Source organism: Chiloscyllium plagiosum, unplaced genomic scaffold, assembly GCF_037043375.1.
Source record: "Chiloscyllium plagiosum isolate Xiang-an unplaced genomic scaffold, Cpla_swu_hap1 HiC_scaffold_3, whole genome shotgun sequence".
Lineage (NCBI taxonomy): Eukaryota > Metazoa > Chordata > Chondrichthyes > Orectolobiformes > Hemiscylliidae > Chiloscyllium > Chiloscyllium plagiosum.
The window spans coordinates 16,273,281-16,289,746 of NW_028270141.1; the positions used below are offsets into that span (position 1 = coordinate 16,273,281).

Below are 16,466 nucleotides of genomic sequence, written 5' to 3' on the forward strand. Positions count from 1 at the left end.
TCTCACACTGCAGGGGAGCAACTTCTCCCCACTTGTCCTGTCAAACATCACAAACTGTACAGGGCTGCTTCGGATTGACAGTGCTTGTTCGAGAGCACAATGGGATTTTAAAGGTGTTTAGGTGCAAGGGATGCCGGTGAATTCTGGGATATCTGCTGAGTGGCTAATTGTTCTGGGAATGGTGCTTGGTGAGATGGGGCCTGACACAAGGGAAACCATCGAGGCAGATTAGACAGTTAACAAGGTGAGTTTGGCAAGATCTAATGGATTTGCCTGGTGTGTCTCGTGGTAAAAGTTTATCACAAAAAAACTTCATACTTCAGAGTTAAACACAAGAGTCAGCCCACATGGTGTTTGATCTGTATCAATGAAAAGCCATCAACTGATATATTAATTGTGCTTTTCTGTCTCTCTCTCCCCAGGTTCAGCCTGATCTTCTGAAAGTTTTACCACTTTCAGTTTTGAAACCATACTCAGAAAACTACTAATATCTTGTTACTATATTTGAATCTTGGTAAAATTTCACATGGGTGTCAGTTGAAGACTTCTCTTGCAAGTTATGGTGAAAATAAATGCAATTCTCAATAGAAGAAATTCCAATCAACAGACTGCATGCCTTCCTATGTTATAAAGAGGAGTGTACAGGATTAGGAAAGATCATGTTGCAGGAGATAAGAGGGAAACATCATAGGTAATGTTGGCTTTTCAGACGTGACTACCTTTTTTCAAAGCATACTGACCCAAAAATATCTAGAATTCTTTGCCCTTTAAATCCCAAGAAAATTGCAATTTCCACCCATTTTGGAGACATTAGCCAACTGCTGTCTGAGGACTGTCAAATTTAATGAGAGGATGGAATTAGTTGTAGCCTTATCAACTTTGTGCGACCTTTGCCAAATTCATCAACTCAGAACCACTGAAAGAATTCTGCTGCTCTCCTCAGATAGCCTTCAGAGTTCACCAAGTTCTTAATGGAAACTGCAAAAAAAAGGACAATACAGCAAACTTCACATGAGTTGTATTGTCCGCCCCAACCCCATCCCAATATTGCCTCCTCCACTACAAGACCATCACTACAAGACCAGAATCATTTATTGCTGATTTAGCACAAAAATAAATGATGAATAAAAAAATAAAACTCCTGTGTTCACACTGATACCTCTCCATCTACATTGCTCCCACGTTCTCAATTGTATTAGCAAGACTAGAATTCCCAAAGGTATCCGTGCAATCTGTTAATAATGAAAAGCTTTCATTTCATCAACTGAGTTTGTACAGTTACAAATATCAATAGAATTTAATTGAAGTCTGCACAGAGTTTTTACTTTCAAGTGCAGCAATTTCCAAACTATAAGACGGACTACAAAAGCTTACTATTGCTGTTCTTCATATCTCTATCTGCCCTTTGTGTTGAAATCCTAATTAAATCAATCAGTTCTCAAAATGTTTTCCTTTTAGAAGTTGTCCATTGAATGACAGCAGACTGAGAGTTGGGTGAGTGGGAAGTTTGTTCCGAATGAAACCTTTCAAAGCTGAATATGGTTCATTAGGTGCTGAAGTGCTGGCAATGTAACAGTTGAGGGCAGCTTCATCCAATTATCTATCCACATATGCAGGGCTTAATGGATAAAGATGTCCAACTTCGGTTTGGAACATGATGTTATCAGAAAACTCGTAGTTTAAGTTCTGGGAGGATCACTTGTGTAAGGGCACTTGTAAGGGCAGCGGTGTTGTCCATACTTCTAAGCCAGGAAGCCTGGGTTCAAGTCTCACCTGCTCCAGAGCTACACAATAGCATCTCTGAACAGGTCAATTGCAAAACTTCCCTGATCAATTGGAGGGCTGTAGTGGTGCAGTGGTAGTGCCCCTTATTCTGACCCAGGAGGCTTGGGTTCAAGTCCCACCTGCTTCAGTGTCATTATGTAATGAGAGCTCTGAATGGGTTGATTAGAAAATAAATTTTTAAAATCTCTGAACAGGTTTATTGGTAAACGTCCAGGGAGGGTCATGAGGTATAACCCTACAACCAAAAAACACCTCCCAGTTTGGTTGCAGCATTAATAGAGTGTTGCACATGGGCTTTTGTGGGGCAGTGGTACTCTAGGCCATTAGGGTGTTGCACAGCCAGAGAAATGTTCAGCATTCTCAGATTCAGCTTTTTCACAGGATAAGCACTAATCAACACTTTGCCCACCATCCCTCCATCATTCTGTTCTTTCCTCAGCAGTTCACCATCTTTGTTGCTCTGGCTACCCACTATCTTCCTCACTCTGTCTACTGTATGCAGAGGACTGGGAAACTTTGCTGAGAGACATGGATAGTTTGAGTGAGTGGGCAAAGGTCTGGCAGATAGATAACAATGTTAATAAATGTGAAGTTATCCTTTGTGATAGGAAGTACAGTAAAATGGACTATTACTTGAATGGTAAAAAGTTGCAGCATGCTGCTGTGCAGAGGGGCCTAGGTGCCCTTGTACATTAATCACAGAAGGTTGGTCTGTAAGTACAACAGGCAGTTAAGAAGGCAAATGGAATTTTGTCCATCATTGCTAAAGGGATTGAGTTTAAAAACAGAGAGGTTATGTTGCAGCTGTACAGGGTGCTGGTGAGGCCACACTTGGAGGACTGTGTGCAGTTTTGGCCTCTTTACTTGAGAAAGGATGGACTGGCACTAGAGGGGTGCAGAGGAGGCTCACTAGGTCTATTCCAGAGTTGAGGGGATTGGTTTATGAGGAGGGAATAGTGTAGACTGGGATTATATTCATTGGAATTTAGAAGAATCAGGGGTTTCTTATGTAAACGCATAAAATTATGAAGGGAATAGATAAGCTGGAAGTAGAGAGGATGTCTCCACTGGCAGGTGAAACAAGAATAAGAGGGCATTGTCTCAAAATTAGGGGGAGCAGATTTAGGATGAATTGAGAAGGAACTTCTTCACCCAGAGGGTTATAAATCTATGGAATTCCCTGCCCAGTGCCCAAGTGGTTGAGGATTCCTCAGTAAATGCTTTTAAAGCTATGATAGATAATTTTTTGAACAGTGAAGGAATTAGGGGCTATGGTGAGAGGAGTAAGTGGAGCTGAGGCCATGAAAAGATCAGCCATGATCTTATTGAATGGGGAACAGGCTCAAAGGGCCAGATGGTCTACTCCTGCTCCTAGTTCTTATGTTCTAATCATTGTCATCATTGAGGACCTTAACTTTCTACTTGTCCCTTCAGACCAAGTTTCCATTGTCCCTGCTAAGGTTTAATCCTCACAAACTCCTGCACGTTGACATTCATGATAATCCCCGCATGAACTAGAACAAATCTTCACAGACTGACTGCAGTGCACCACCACCACCCCAAACACTAACCAGCCCACTCCCTGACAAACTGGATTACAACACTCTATCACCCTCTCCTAGAATGACTGGAGCACCTTCTCCGACCTTATCCATCTTCCATTTAATTGCTTTTGCAACCTCAGGCCATACAAACAATGCTGCACCTTTACCACCTTCATGGTCCCATGTACTTATCCATATGAGGCCCTTGCCAATGCATGTCCAAGCTTGCCATCCAGCCAGAAGCTGACTCTTGTTTGCCCAGTACCACTTGACTTAGAGGTGGCCCAGGAAGAACATGTTACCTGGATCCACTTGGATGCATCAGCTCTACTTGGAGAAATTACCATGTGAGCATTTCTAATGCTGTATTATCACAAGGACAAAGCAGCAATTACTTATTGAGGTGGACAAAGAAGTAAAACTCACCACGTTAATGACTTCTTTTCACTGGTGGGTTTCTAAAATGATATGTTTCTCAATTGGATAACAGTTAATTGGGAAAGGGAAGCTAATTCCAGTAAATTGTGGATTTAATGAGTTGCAAAAACGTGCAAATAGGTTTGTCATCACCTGAAGGTGGAGAACAATCACTGCAGTTTATATTGGTGGTGAGAATCTGATGTGATTAATTTAACCATGTCACTGTTTCTATCACTGCGCTGGGGACTTGAAAATGTCACCCATGATCACTAACACTTAGGGAAGATTTTGTCAAAGTGTCTGGTGAGAAGCTTAAACTGAAATTGCTGGAAAAACTCAGCAGATCTGACAGCATTTGTGGAGAAAATGCAGAGTTAACAGTTTGGGCCTAGTGAGCCTTCCTCAGAACTGGTTTTGAAATAAAGCCACTGAGGCCCGTATCCTGTCACCAGGTTGCCCTTTATTTACATATGAACAGTCCTTGACTTTACTACAGCCTCATTCAGAGTCAGTTACCAGAGTGTCAGCATCTGTCACTCTTCCCTTTTTACAGTTACTGGACCAGATTAACAGCCTCAATCAGGGAACTCATATTGTATGAGGTCCAGCTGGCTGACCTTGTTATAATCACTACGCCTCTAATGCTGAGTTACTTTTCTTGGGCAATCTCCTGGGATGTTTTAGCACAGGGCCAAGTTACTCCGATTTGGTGTCCAATACAGGCAGCCTTGGCAGTGCCAAGGCTGGGAGCACCTTGGCAGAATTTCACTTTCTTCCTCTGTTTGCAAAGGTATCAAGGCAGCTACATCCATCATGTCCAACTCTGATTGTGAAGACTTGACAATACTTGATGGAGCAACTGAAAACATGCATTTTGGCAGCCATTATGTCTGTTCCGAGGGGGCAGGGTACATGTTGCTCCTGCTCTGGTTGTGAATTCGTGGTTTGGATATGGTCCACATCCTTAGTCAGGACTGGCACACCTCCCTGAACTATATACGTCACTAATCCTGACCTTGTTTCCACCATGGCGAAAGTGAGGACTGCAGATGCTGGAGATTAGAGCCAAGAGTGTGGTGCTGGAAAAGCACAGCAGGTCAGGCAGCATCTGAGGAACAGGAGAATCAATGTTTCGGGCAAAAGCCCTTCTTTAGGAATGAGGACGGGAGCAGAGATAAATGGGAGGAAGGGTGGGGCTAGGAGGGAGGTAGCTGAGAGTGCAATAGGTGACTGGAGGTGGGGGTAAAGGTGTTAGGTCAGAGGGGAGGGAGGGGCGGATTGGTGGGAAGGAAGATGGACAAATGGGTCGGCTCATGAGGATGGTGCTTAGCTGGAAGGTTGTTGATTCCACCATGCCTTGTACTAATAGGGGGCCATTTCCGTCTCTCACTTGGCAGAATCATGTCCAACATTGGCATTCCTGATGCCATTTCACTCTCTATACCACCCCATCCTCATGTCCAGCTAGCTGATCTCGTTACAATCACTACAGGGTTTTTGTTCCAGATTTCCAGCACCTGTAGATCTTTGGTTATTTTGTCTAAGAAGAAGCTCCCTGTATTGAGCAAATAAGAAAGCAATGTTAATTATCTCCAGCTAAAGAAAAAAACAACAACATTGGAAATGACCAGCTGGAATGTGACATAGGCGGTATTTGATTCAGCAGAATTTGACTGGCAATCGTTGTGATAGATTCAAAGAGTGTTGAGGAATATCCAGTCAATCAAACAAATACCTAACAACACTCTTGATATTTGAAAGCTTGGTTACCACTTATGGAATCCCAGAGGAAGCTTTTTTATAACAGACCTCAAATTTGTTCAGTAATTTTCAATTACTGAACTCTCCCATCATCTGAAGAAGAGTCATGCTGGACTCAAAACATTTACTTGGTTTCTCTCTCCACAGATACTGCCAGATCTGCTGAGTTTCTCCAGCATTCCACATGTTTGTTCTACTTTACCATTTTGCTTCAATGGAGCTGTGGAATGCATCGTACAAATTGTTCAATGTTCTTGTTAATCAAACATTAGCTGCAAATTGAAAGCAACCATGGGATACCATTGAATTACAAACTTTTTTTTATTTATCACAACACACATCACGACTACCAGCAGAACTCCAGTTGAAGACAACCTAGAATGAAGTTTTGCTTGCTGAAGCCACATTCAACAGAGTCAAGAGTAAAAAAGCACAAGCTACATGGTAAGAGTCATGACAGATGTAAAATGACAGAAAAAAGAAAAAAAATTATTCAGAAGGTTAAGGTGAAAAAACATCATTAGTGGTTGAAGGGGCTACCTGAAAGACTCATGGTCGCTGTACATACTTAGACAAGATGTTTGAAAGTGGAAAGGTTAGGCTGGCACACATAGATCATGTTTCACTTGAGAAGTTCAAGAAGGTGTGAATTGGGAAGAATCAAATGAGCCTGATGAATCAGATAGTTGTGACGTGAGCTGAGTACTAATAGCTACAAGTCAAGTTGTGTGTGAAGCCATTTCAGCATCTGTAGGTACTTTGGCTAAAGGAAGCAGATGGACATGATGGAAATGGAAACCCTCCCAATTAATGGAACTCACCGTTTGGTCACCGTGGGCTATGATGGCTACACACGTGCAACTGATACTGGTGAGCATCGGCCAAGACACTCTAAAATGAGACTCAAAAACCATGTCTTTGCTACTGCGTCTTAACACACAATACAGAAATATAAATCAAACTTAAAAGCTATAATTATTCTTCAACTCTAGAACCTAAGTTCCAACAAGTCCACTGCCTTTCGTCATTTATATAAATGATTTGGATGTGAACATAGGAGGTATGTTCAGTAAGTTTGTAGATGACACCAAAATTGGAGGTGTAGTGGACAGTGAAGAAGATTACCTCAGAGAGCTACAGGATCTTGATCAGATGGGCCACTGGACCTAGGAGTGGCAGATGAGTTTAATTTAGATAAATGTGAGGTGCTGTATAGCTTAGCAGGACTTATATACTTTATGGTAAGGTCCTGGGAATGTTGCTGAACAAAGAGACCTTGGAGTGCAGGTTCATAGTTCCTTGAAAGTGGAGTCGCAGGTAGACATGATAGTGAAGAAGGCATTTGGTATGCTTTCCTTTATTGGTTAGAGCATTGAGTATAGGAGTTGGGAGGTGATGTTGCGGCTGTACAGGGTATTGGTTAAACCAGTTTTGGAATATTGCATGAATTCTGGTCTTCCTTATATAGGAATGATGTTGTGAAACTTGAAAGAGTTCAAAAAAGATTTATAAGGATGTTGCCAGGGTTGGAAGATTTGAGCTATAGAAAGAGGCTGAAGGGGTTGTGGCTGTTTTCTCTGGAGTGTTGGAGGTTGAGAGGTGACCTAATAGAGGTTTATAACATCATGAGGAGCATGGACAGGGTAAATAGACAATGTCTTTGCCTTGGTGGGGAATGGGGTGGCGTTCAGAGCTCAAGGGCAAAGGTTTGGGGTGAGAGGGGAAAGATTTAGCAGGGAACCAAGGGGCAACATTTTCACACAAAGGGTAGTGTGTGTATGAAATGAGCTGCCAGAGGAAGTATGGAGGCTGATACAATTACAACATTTAAAAGGCATTTAATAGAACATTTAATACAACATTTAACAGGAAGAGTTTAGAAGGATATGGGCCAAATGCTGGCAAATGGGACTAGATTAGTATTGGATATCTGGTCGACATGGACTAGTTGGACCGAAGGATCTGTAGATTTGTTTAAATGCAATAGTCACAATATGGTTATAGGTAATAATATCGACTCCTTGAACCACATGCAAGGTTTAGACATTATTATTTTAATATGACTGACATGATAAATTATTCTGGAAGTGTTGTTTCCTTTGATCACAGAAGAGTCAGTAACTGAAAAAGAATTGCCTTCAATCTAAACTTTTAAAAAGCTTTAAATAGCCAAGAAAAATATCAACTGTTAACTCAGAGTTATGTCATTCAGTTTTTGTGTGTTTATGAATAACAAATAAAATGGATGTATTCAATTTACAGCCAAGTATTATACCATCTATCAAACAATTTGTAATTTAGTAATTTGTCAAGTACCTGATTTGGGAAGTCTAAAGTTTCCTCTTTTACTTCCCAAATGTTTCTATATTCACCAAATTCCTTTAAAATGCTCTTTCAATCCAAAAGATAGCTGTCCTTCCATCTCCACCTCCCCATCCAAACAACCCCCTGTCCAACACTATAATATTTAAAAATGTTGAGTGCACTAAAATGACATCAGTGTCATTAAAAAAAACTCATATTCACACCCTTGATTATTATCCACAATATTGTAACAGGAGGAAGAATTGAGAATGAAACCACGAAAGCTGAGAGTGGGAACTATTGCTTAGACTTCAGAGAGTCACGTGGAACAGCACCGATTTTCCTGTGAGTGACGTCCAGGAAGTGTATATGCCAATAGAATAAAGCTGGTTCTCCAGACTTTTTACATTTCTCAAGATGTCTAGCGCTTCGCCTAAGGACTGAACTACGTCTGTATCTTCTGTCAGAAATGTTAATTTGTCCCAATAATGATGTTAGAAGTGGGTGGAAATACCACACCAAAATCATTAAGATTCATGCTGGAAACATAAGTGAGATGAAAAGCCTAGTGTTCTTTTTTTTAAAGAAAGGAAGAAATTGTGCTGTTACGTGAGAAGCATTTTCAGAGATTATGTGAAACAGTGGGAGAGTGGGATGCTAAGATACAGAAAGGTAGTGGTTAATGATTGTTTTTCTAAACCAAAACTGCATTTGACAATATAAATTGTGTACAAATTTCCTTATTAAGTAGGTTTTATTCTAGTTGGAAGGTTGGAAATTCAGTTCAATTTATATGCATCTGTCAAGTTCAAAGCATCTAATGTGCTTCACTGTGAATGAGTGCTTTTAAATTGCTATGAACGACATTCAAATACAACTTTGTACTCTGCTCATTAGCACAAACAAAATGAAGCAATAAACGAATAGATCATCTGTTCTTGGCCTGGCAGTGGATGCAGGGCAGTTCCAGGAAATCAAAAATGTACTAAAGGAAATGTTTTAATAAAAACAAAGTGTTCAAGGACTGGCTGCATCTGTGTAGAGAGAAACAGAGTTGACATGGAGTCCAATATGATTACATCAGACCCTGAATAGCCATATTGAACTCAAAAGTTGACACTCTTTCTCCCTCCACAGGAGCTGCCAGACCTGCTGAGCTCCTCCATGACCTTCTTTTTTCAGATTTCCACTTTCTGTGGTACTTTTGTGAGGAATTTCTTATTGTCCTCACAAACTAATTGGATATTGTGGTAAGTGGAAACCCTTCCTGTTTATTTGTATCAATATTCTCTTGTGTTTCTCCCCCACCCCCACAACATGACCTTTCACTTTTCATAACAATGTTTGATGTGGTCCTTTCCCAAATACTTCCCAGAAATTTAGATACTGTACACCCACCTTTATCAGTGGAATATGTTATAGCCACACAACAACCCCAATGGATTGGTTAAACATGATTTCCCTTTCACATAATCATGTTACTCAGAACATATCCAAATGCCCCACTATAACTTTGATAATACTTTCTAACATTTTCCCAATGACAGATGTTAAACAAACTGGCCTGCAGTTTCCTGATTTGACTCCTAACCTTTTCAACAAAAGAGTTATTTCCCAATCTAATAGAATAATTGCTATATCTTGGGGGTTTTGAAAATCAAATCCAATGTATCAACTGTCACTGAAACCTTGAACCTTCTGTTCTGAAGTCAAAACTAAACTTAATAACCTTAATCGGTTTTCCCACATCTTTCATAAACTCAATAGTATAAACGTTTTATTTATTTATACTCCAACTGTCCACCCATACAGAAGGAGTGCTGAAGCAATTAAAGCAGGAGGTCTAAACTTTTTTTAAAGATAAAAAACCTGAACGTGATCTGTCCCATTTTTGCAGGTTTCTGAAATAACACCAGCAAGGCCGGTATCCCATCACCAAGTCATCCTTTACTTACATCTGTATATTACACAACACTGGCCCAGCTAGTTCAGAGCTGGCTTCTAGAGTGACCAAACCCCTGACACTCCTGTTCCTATCTGTCAGCCAGGACTCTCTGTTTGGACCAGAGCAGCCTTTCTCAAATATTGGCACAACATTAGTCACCCTTCAAGTTTGGCTGTTAATGATACAAATATTTCTGCTTGGGGCCTCACAATGTCTTTCCTCGCATCCCACAATGTCCAGGGATACATTTGATCAGGTCCTGGGGATTTATCTAGCTTTATGCATTTTAAGGCCTCCAGCACCTTCTCTTCAGACATGTGCATGTTTCTCAAGATGTCATTTTTACTTCCCTGAGATCCTCAGCTTTATGTCTTTCTCCATAGTAAATCCTGATGAGAAATATTCATTTAGGAACTCACACATCTCCTGTAGCTCCAAACATGGATGATGTTGTTGATCTTTCAGGGGCCTATTCTCTCTATAATTTCTCTTTTGCCCCTAATATACTAATAGAATCTCTTCGGATTTTCATTTGCCTTATCTTCCAAAGCTATCTCATTTCCCCTTTTTACAGACCTTTTTTCTCTCCTAAGTATATTCCTCCAACCCCTATATTTATCAAGGGATTCACTTAATCCCAGCTACCCATATGTGACATAGGCCTCCTATTTTTTGGAATAGAGCCTCATCCAGTCTTCCCTATTCCTGGCAGTTTTGCCCTTTACTCTAAAAGAAATGTGCTGGCCCTGAACTCTCATTATCTCACTTTTGAAAGCCTCACACTTGCCAAATGTCCCTTTATATGTGAACAGCCTAACCCAATCAACATTTTTAAATTGCTTCTTTATACCATTAAACTTGGCCTTGCTGGACTTAGAACTTTAACTTGTGGACTAGACCAATCCTTTTCCATACTATTTAAGAACTAATTGAATTATGATCACTGATCCCAAAGTGCTCCCCAATTTACGCCTCAGTGACATGCCCTGACTTATATCCCAAGAGGAGGGTGAGTTTGCCTCTTCCCTAGTACAGAGTTGAAAAGTGCGTTGCTGGAAAAGCCTGAAACGTCAATTCTCCTGCTCCTCGGATGCTGCCTGGCCTGCTGCGCTTTTCCAGCACCACACTTTTCAACTCTGGTCGCCAGCATCTGCAGTCCTCACTTTCCCCTAGTTGATCTTCCCTAGTACAGCCATATACAAATTGATTGAGAAAGGTTTCCAGAACACACTTAACAAATTCCTCCCCATCCAAGCCCAAATTCCTTCAAATCCAAGTCTTTGTGGATTGAATCATCTGCTTTTTTGGAAAATAGTCAATGTTCACAATGCCAGTGACTTTCTGACATTTTTTTAAAGAAAAGATCTTCACATAATTGACCAAATATCCATCAGCCTCTATTTTAAATATGCAGGTTCCAAAAAATGATAATCCGGTTATCACTCAGTTGACACCTTGTCAATATTCTCCTGGAAAAGATTTCAATTAAATGCTAACTACAAACAAAATTTGCTTTATATAAAAGGATTAAAAATCTCTTATCCACCAACTGCCTGAACAGTTGTAGCAAGAAGTAACACATCTGGACTTCTCTCTAGAATTTTCTCTGAGTTATGAGGCACCAGCTCCTTCAACAGGCTCATGCAATCAAACGCTGTATTTGTGATCAGACATGCATAATCAAATATGACAGGAAGAACAGATTATGGCGAAGGCTATATATTGCCAGAAAGCTCAGGCTCTTGGGGCACTGTGGTAATGTCCCTACCTCTGAGCCAGGTTAAACCTGTGGTCAAGTCCCACCTGTGCTCCAGAGTTGTGCAATAACATGGCTGAACAGATTGATTAGAAAATATCTATATTACCAGAAAAAACTAACAATCCTTAAACCATTTCTTGGTGAAGTTTCTGCTGAGGTTAGAAGAGGATACCTGTATTCTCGAATTCTCACACACTGGGCACTAATTATTTCAAGATAGGCATTCACATTCAGCGAGAGACCATGAGTGAAGTAAGTCATATTAGAAAGTATTTTTCTAGGGTGTACTGAAACAGAAGAAAACAAGTTGTGTTCTACATCAGATCCTTCATGTACATGTTTTGGGTAGATCATAAAATGGTTATAAGACTTGGAGGTATCTACCGTTTTTGCTAAATCTGTTAGCTTTTTTATCTTTGATGAATGAAGTGAAACATATATGTAAAAATATTCTGGGTCCATTTGTTAATGTCAATGTACATGTAAAAGAATATGTCTTTAAAGTATGAAGAACCTAAATATTCAAATGCTATTATCCAATCAATGATTTGGATACATAAGATACAGTTGACTGTTAGCAACGTGAGATGTCAGAAAAAATCCAATAAATCATCAGGAAATTAAACACTATGGCAGATAGTAGACTTGAACTGATGATGCAAAACCAGTAGATGGACAATGAAATTGAATGCCATAGAAAAATGGGAAGAAAAATCACACAATATCATGTTTTAAAAATAAAATGTCATGAGTTTAGAAGAATGAAATTCAATGAAATGTGGTGGAACTCTATTATTTCCTCATTGCTATTATAATACCATCAAATCTACACAGACTTGGTTAAAAAGTCACACTATGCCTATTTTATACAAAAACAAAAGAAAAATAATAAATTATGTTGTAGCCACCTTTCTTACACAAGGATACATGCCAATGCATTTTCTTTATTTTAAAAAAAATATACACACTTGATCTCAAATACCATCAGAATCGTTGGAGAGAGTTTATTGGTTGAAAAAAAAAGAGTTTTGTTGATTTGTTTGTGTACAATCTTTAATATACAAAAAAATAATAATTTCCTTTCTTCTATCTGGCTACAGTTTATAACTTGCTTGGGATTGTGCAGACATTTTAAGGTAAATTGTTATGTATATTAAAGTTTTATGAAATTAATACATGGTTTTTCAACAGCATTTGAAATTGTACTTTTAGTCTGTGTTAATGTGGAATGTGGCCTGGTGCAATTTAAGAGAAACATTTGTATGCCAATGTAAAAGGTAAAGTTTCCATGGTCTTAGCAGACCATATGGCTGCTTTCTCATTGGAAAGAAATGACTGATAGTTGTTTAGCATAAGGGTTATAATGCCTCAGGCAAGGGAAAGGTCAAGAAAGAGAATCCCCTCATGGTAACCTCAGCCAATGCTGCAATTGAACTCACACTGTTGTCTTAACTTTGTAACAGCATCTCCATGAAAGTGAGTACTGCAGATGCTGGAGATCAGAGTCAAGGGTGTGGTACTGGAAAAGCACAGCAGGCTAGGCAGCATCCAAGGAGCAGGAGAATCGACATTTCGGGCAAAAGCCCTTCAGCCTCATTCTTGATGAAGGGCTTTTGCCCAAAACGTCGATTCTCCTGCTCCTCAGAAGCTGCTTGACCTGCTGTGCTTTTCCAGTACCACACTCTCGAACATAAACCATCTGTTCAGCCAACTGAACTTCACTTCTCCAAAAAGATGATTATCTCTCCAAAAGTAGTTACTCCATCTCTTTAGACTTTATTCCAACAGATATAAAGTGCATAAGTCATGTTTTGGGCATCTCACTACTGAAAATCAGTGTAAACCCTACGTGTGCAAATTGAAACTGTAGTGATTGGAATGAGCTCAGCTAGGCCAATCTCATAGAATATGAGTTCCCTGATTAGGGCTGTTAACATGGTCCAAACAGAGAGTCCTGGCTGACAGATATAAACAGGAGTGTCAGGAGTTTGGTCATTCTAAGAGCCAGCTCTGAGCTACCTGGGCCAGTGTTGTGTACCATGCAGAGTAAGTAAAGGATGACTTGGTGATGGGATACCGGCCTTGCTGGTGTTATTTCAGAAACCTGCAAAAATGGGACAGATCACGTTCAGGCATTTTATCTTTGAAAACGACTAGACCTTCTGCTTCAATTGCTTTAACGTGAAGAAAAGAGTTCTTCTTATCAGCCTTAATATTATCCTTTTTTTCATGTTAACCTTGAAACTCAGGTTTTAGACCAGCAGTTAATTTAATTCAATTTCCTGTTTATTCTTGCAAAGTTGATATATCTTTACACAATAGCTCTCCTATCTAGACTGAACAGATAGTGTCTCGTCAGTTTCTCCTCATAGTTTGGATTCCTGTCACTAAGGTCAGTTTAGCGGCAAAGGTAGAGTCAAGATTTTCAGATGTGAAACCTGGAGGTCAGGGGTCACTAGATGCAATGGATTTGAACTTGTGCATCATATGGCTCAAATAGATTCCCTGGCCAGACACCGTCTGATTTGTAAACTTGGCTTCCAGTTGAACTGAACAGGTCAGAAGACTGGGTTGTGAAGGACGTGAGGGAAAGTAAGATTGAATCTAAACCTGAAGATGATCTAATCATTGAGGGAAGTAATCTCCCATCCTGTGGAGCATCCAGTCTGAGGGTGGGGTAAGGAATCATTCTCTGATCCTTTGTAGGGCAGGGTGTTAGATTCAGTTGGGGAGGGCAAGGTGAAATGGTTAGGGGAAAGGACTCCTGATCTTTCTGGCTCACAAGTGTGCAAACACATTTATTTTTTCCTGAAAGCTGTTTTCACCTTATGTTAGGGGCCATGTTTCCCAAAGCTGAAACTTTATTGCTGGAACAGCACAGCAGGTCAGGCAGCATCTAGGGAACAGAAGATTCGACGTTTCAGGCACATGCCCTTCTGTTCCCTAGATGCTGCCTGACCTGCTGTGCTGTTCCAGCAATAAAGTTTCAGCTTTGATCTCCAGCGTCTGCAGACCTCACTTTCTCCTCGCCATGTTTCCCAAAACCTGGCATGTATGTGAAAAAATTAATTAGGAGCAGGAGGAACAAATTTGGCCAACAGGCCTGTTTTATCATTCGATAAGGTCAGCCCAACACTAATGGTGGCCTCAACTCCTTCCTATTCAGTCAAAAATGTATCTACAATTGCTTTTAAACTATCCAAAATCCAAGTGAAAAGGCAGACACAGTTTCCACTGGTCTCTGGAACAAAGTATTCCACAAACTCACAACCATCTGAAAGAAAAGTTCTCCTCATGTTCATCTTATTTTTAAATGGTGCCTTTCAGTTCCAGTCTCTTCCATAACAGGAAACATCCTTATAGTATCTATCCTTTCAAGTTCTCTCAGGAGCTTGCATATTTCAATCAAATAGCTCTTATTCTTCTAAATTCCAATGCATATGAACGCAAACTCTTTGATTTTCCCCATAACTCCCTCATCAATAAAATGTAGCCTACTCGCACTGTTTCTAACACAATTATGTCCTTTCTAAAATAAAATGGCCAATATGATCTTACCAATGTCTTGTGCAACGAGTATAGTAATTCATTGTTATGTATATTTATGAAATGGTGGTTTGGTGGTTTAGTGGTTAGCACTGCTGCCTCACAGTGCTAGGGACCCAGGTTCAATTCCAGCCTCGAGTGGATGTCTGTGTGGATCTTGCATGTTCTCTGTGTGGGTTTTCTCTGGGTGCTCTGGTTTCATCCCATAATCCAAAGATGTGCAGGGTAGGTGAATTGGCCAGGTTTAATTGTCCATAGTGTTCAGGGATGTGTAGGTTAAGCGCATTAGTCAGGGGTAAATATTGGGGAATGGGTCTAGGTGGGTTACTCTTCGGAGGGTCAGTGTGGACTTGTTGGGTCAAATGGCCTGTTTCCACACTGCAGGGACTCTAGAATATAGAAAAGTACAGCACAGAGCAGGCCCTTTGGCCCACGATGTTGTGCCAAGGATTATTCCTAATCTAAAATAAAGTACGCTCCCACCTGGTTCTGTGAAAATAAAGTAAAATGTGTTTAAATCGCCATAATCTGGTGGTGTTTTAATTACATAAATTATTAAAAGAAATAAATCATACAAAGTTAGGATAAATTTCATTTTTTCTGTTCCAACCGTAGCTTCTTGACTTCCAAATTGGTTAGGCCACTGTTGGAATATTGCATGCAAATCTGGTCTCCTTCCTATTGGAAAGATGTTGTGAAACTTGAAAGGGTTCAGAAAAGACTTACAAGGATGTTGCCAGGGTTGGAGGATTTGAGCTATAGGGAGAGGCTGAACAGGCTGGGGCTGTTTTCCCTGGAACATCGGAGGCTGAGGGTGACCTTATAGAGGTTTACAAATTTATGAGGGGCATGGATAGGATAAATAGACAAAGTCTTTTCCCTGGGGTCGGGGAGTCCAGAACTAGAGGGCATAGGTTTAAGGTGAGAGGGGAAAGATATAAAAGAGACCTAAGGGACAATGTTTTCACGCAGAGGGTGGTACGTGTAAGGAATGAGCTGCCAAAGGATGTGGTGGAGGCTGGTACAATTGCAACATTTAAGAGGTATTTGGATGGGTATGGAGGGATATGGGCCGGGTGCTGGCAGGTGGGACTAGATTGGGTTGGGATATCTGGTCGGCATGGACAGGTTGGACCGAAGGGTCTGTTTCCATGCTATACATCCCTATGACTCTATGACTGTATGAGATGTGGCCACACAACTATTAAAGCTGTCCCTGAGAACGGAACACCGAGGAGGAAGCACGCTGAAGCAGCCCCTACTTTCGCTGACCTGATCCAGAAGGTCAGCTCTGCCATGGCCGCTGATATTCGAGTTGCTACCATAGTCGGGAGACTGCCCCAATTCTCATGGATCAGGCCCCCATTTCAACTTCCAAGAACTGATTGACCGATAAATTAAC

General features: G+C 40.6%; 1 long non-coding RNA gene across 1 annotated transcript; it reads left to right on the top strand.

The window, feature by feature from the left end:
* The first annotated feature begins 480 nt into the window (after window positions 1-480).
* On the top strand, window positions 481-10,098 carry LOC148150524 (uncharacterized). Its single transcript, XR_015752436.1, has 3 exons — window positions 481-691; window positions 5,867-5,954; window positions 8,069-10,098. It is a non-coding gene; the product is annotated as an uncharacterized LOC148150524 (long non-coding RNA).
* Window positions 10,099-16,466: the final 6,368 nt, after the last annotated feature.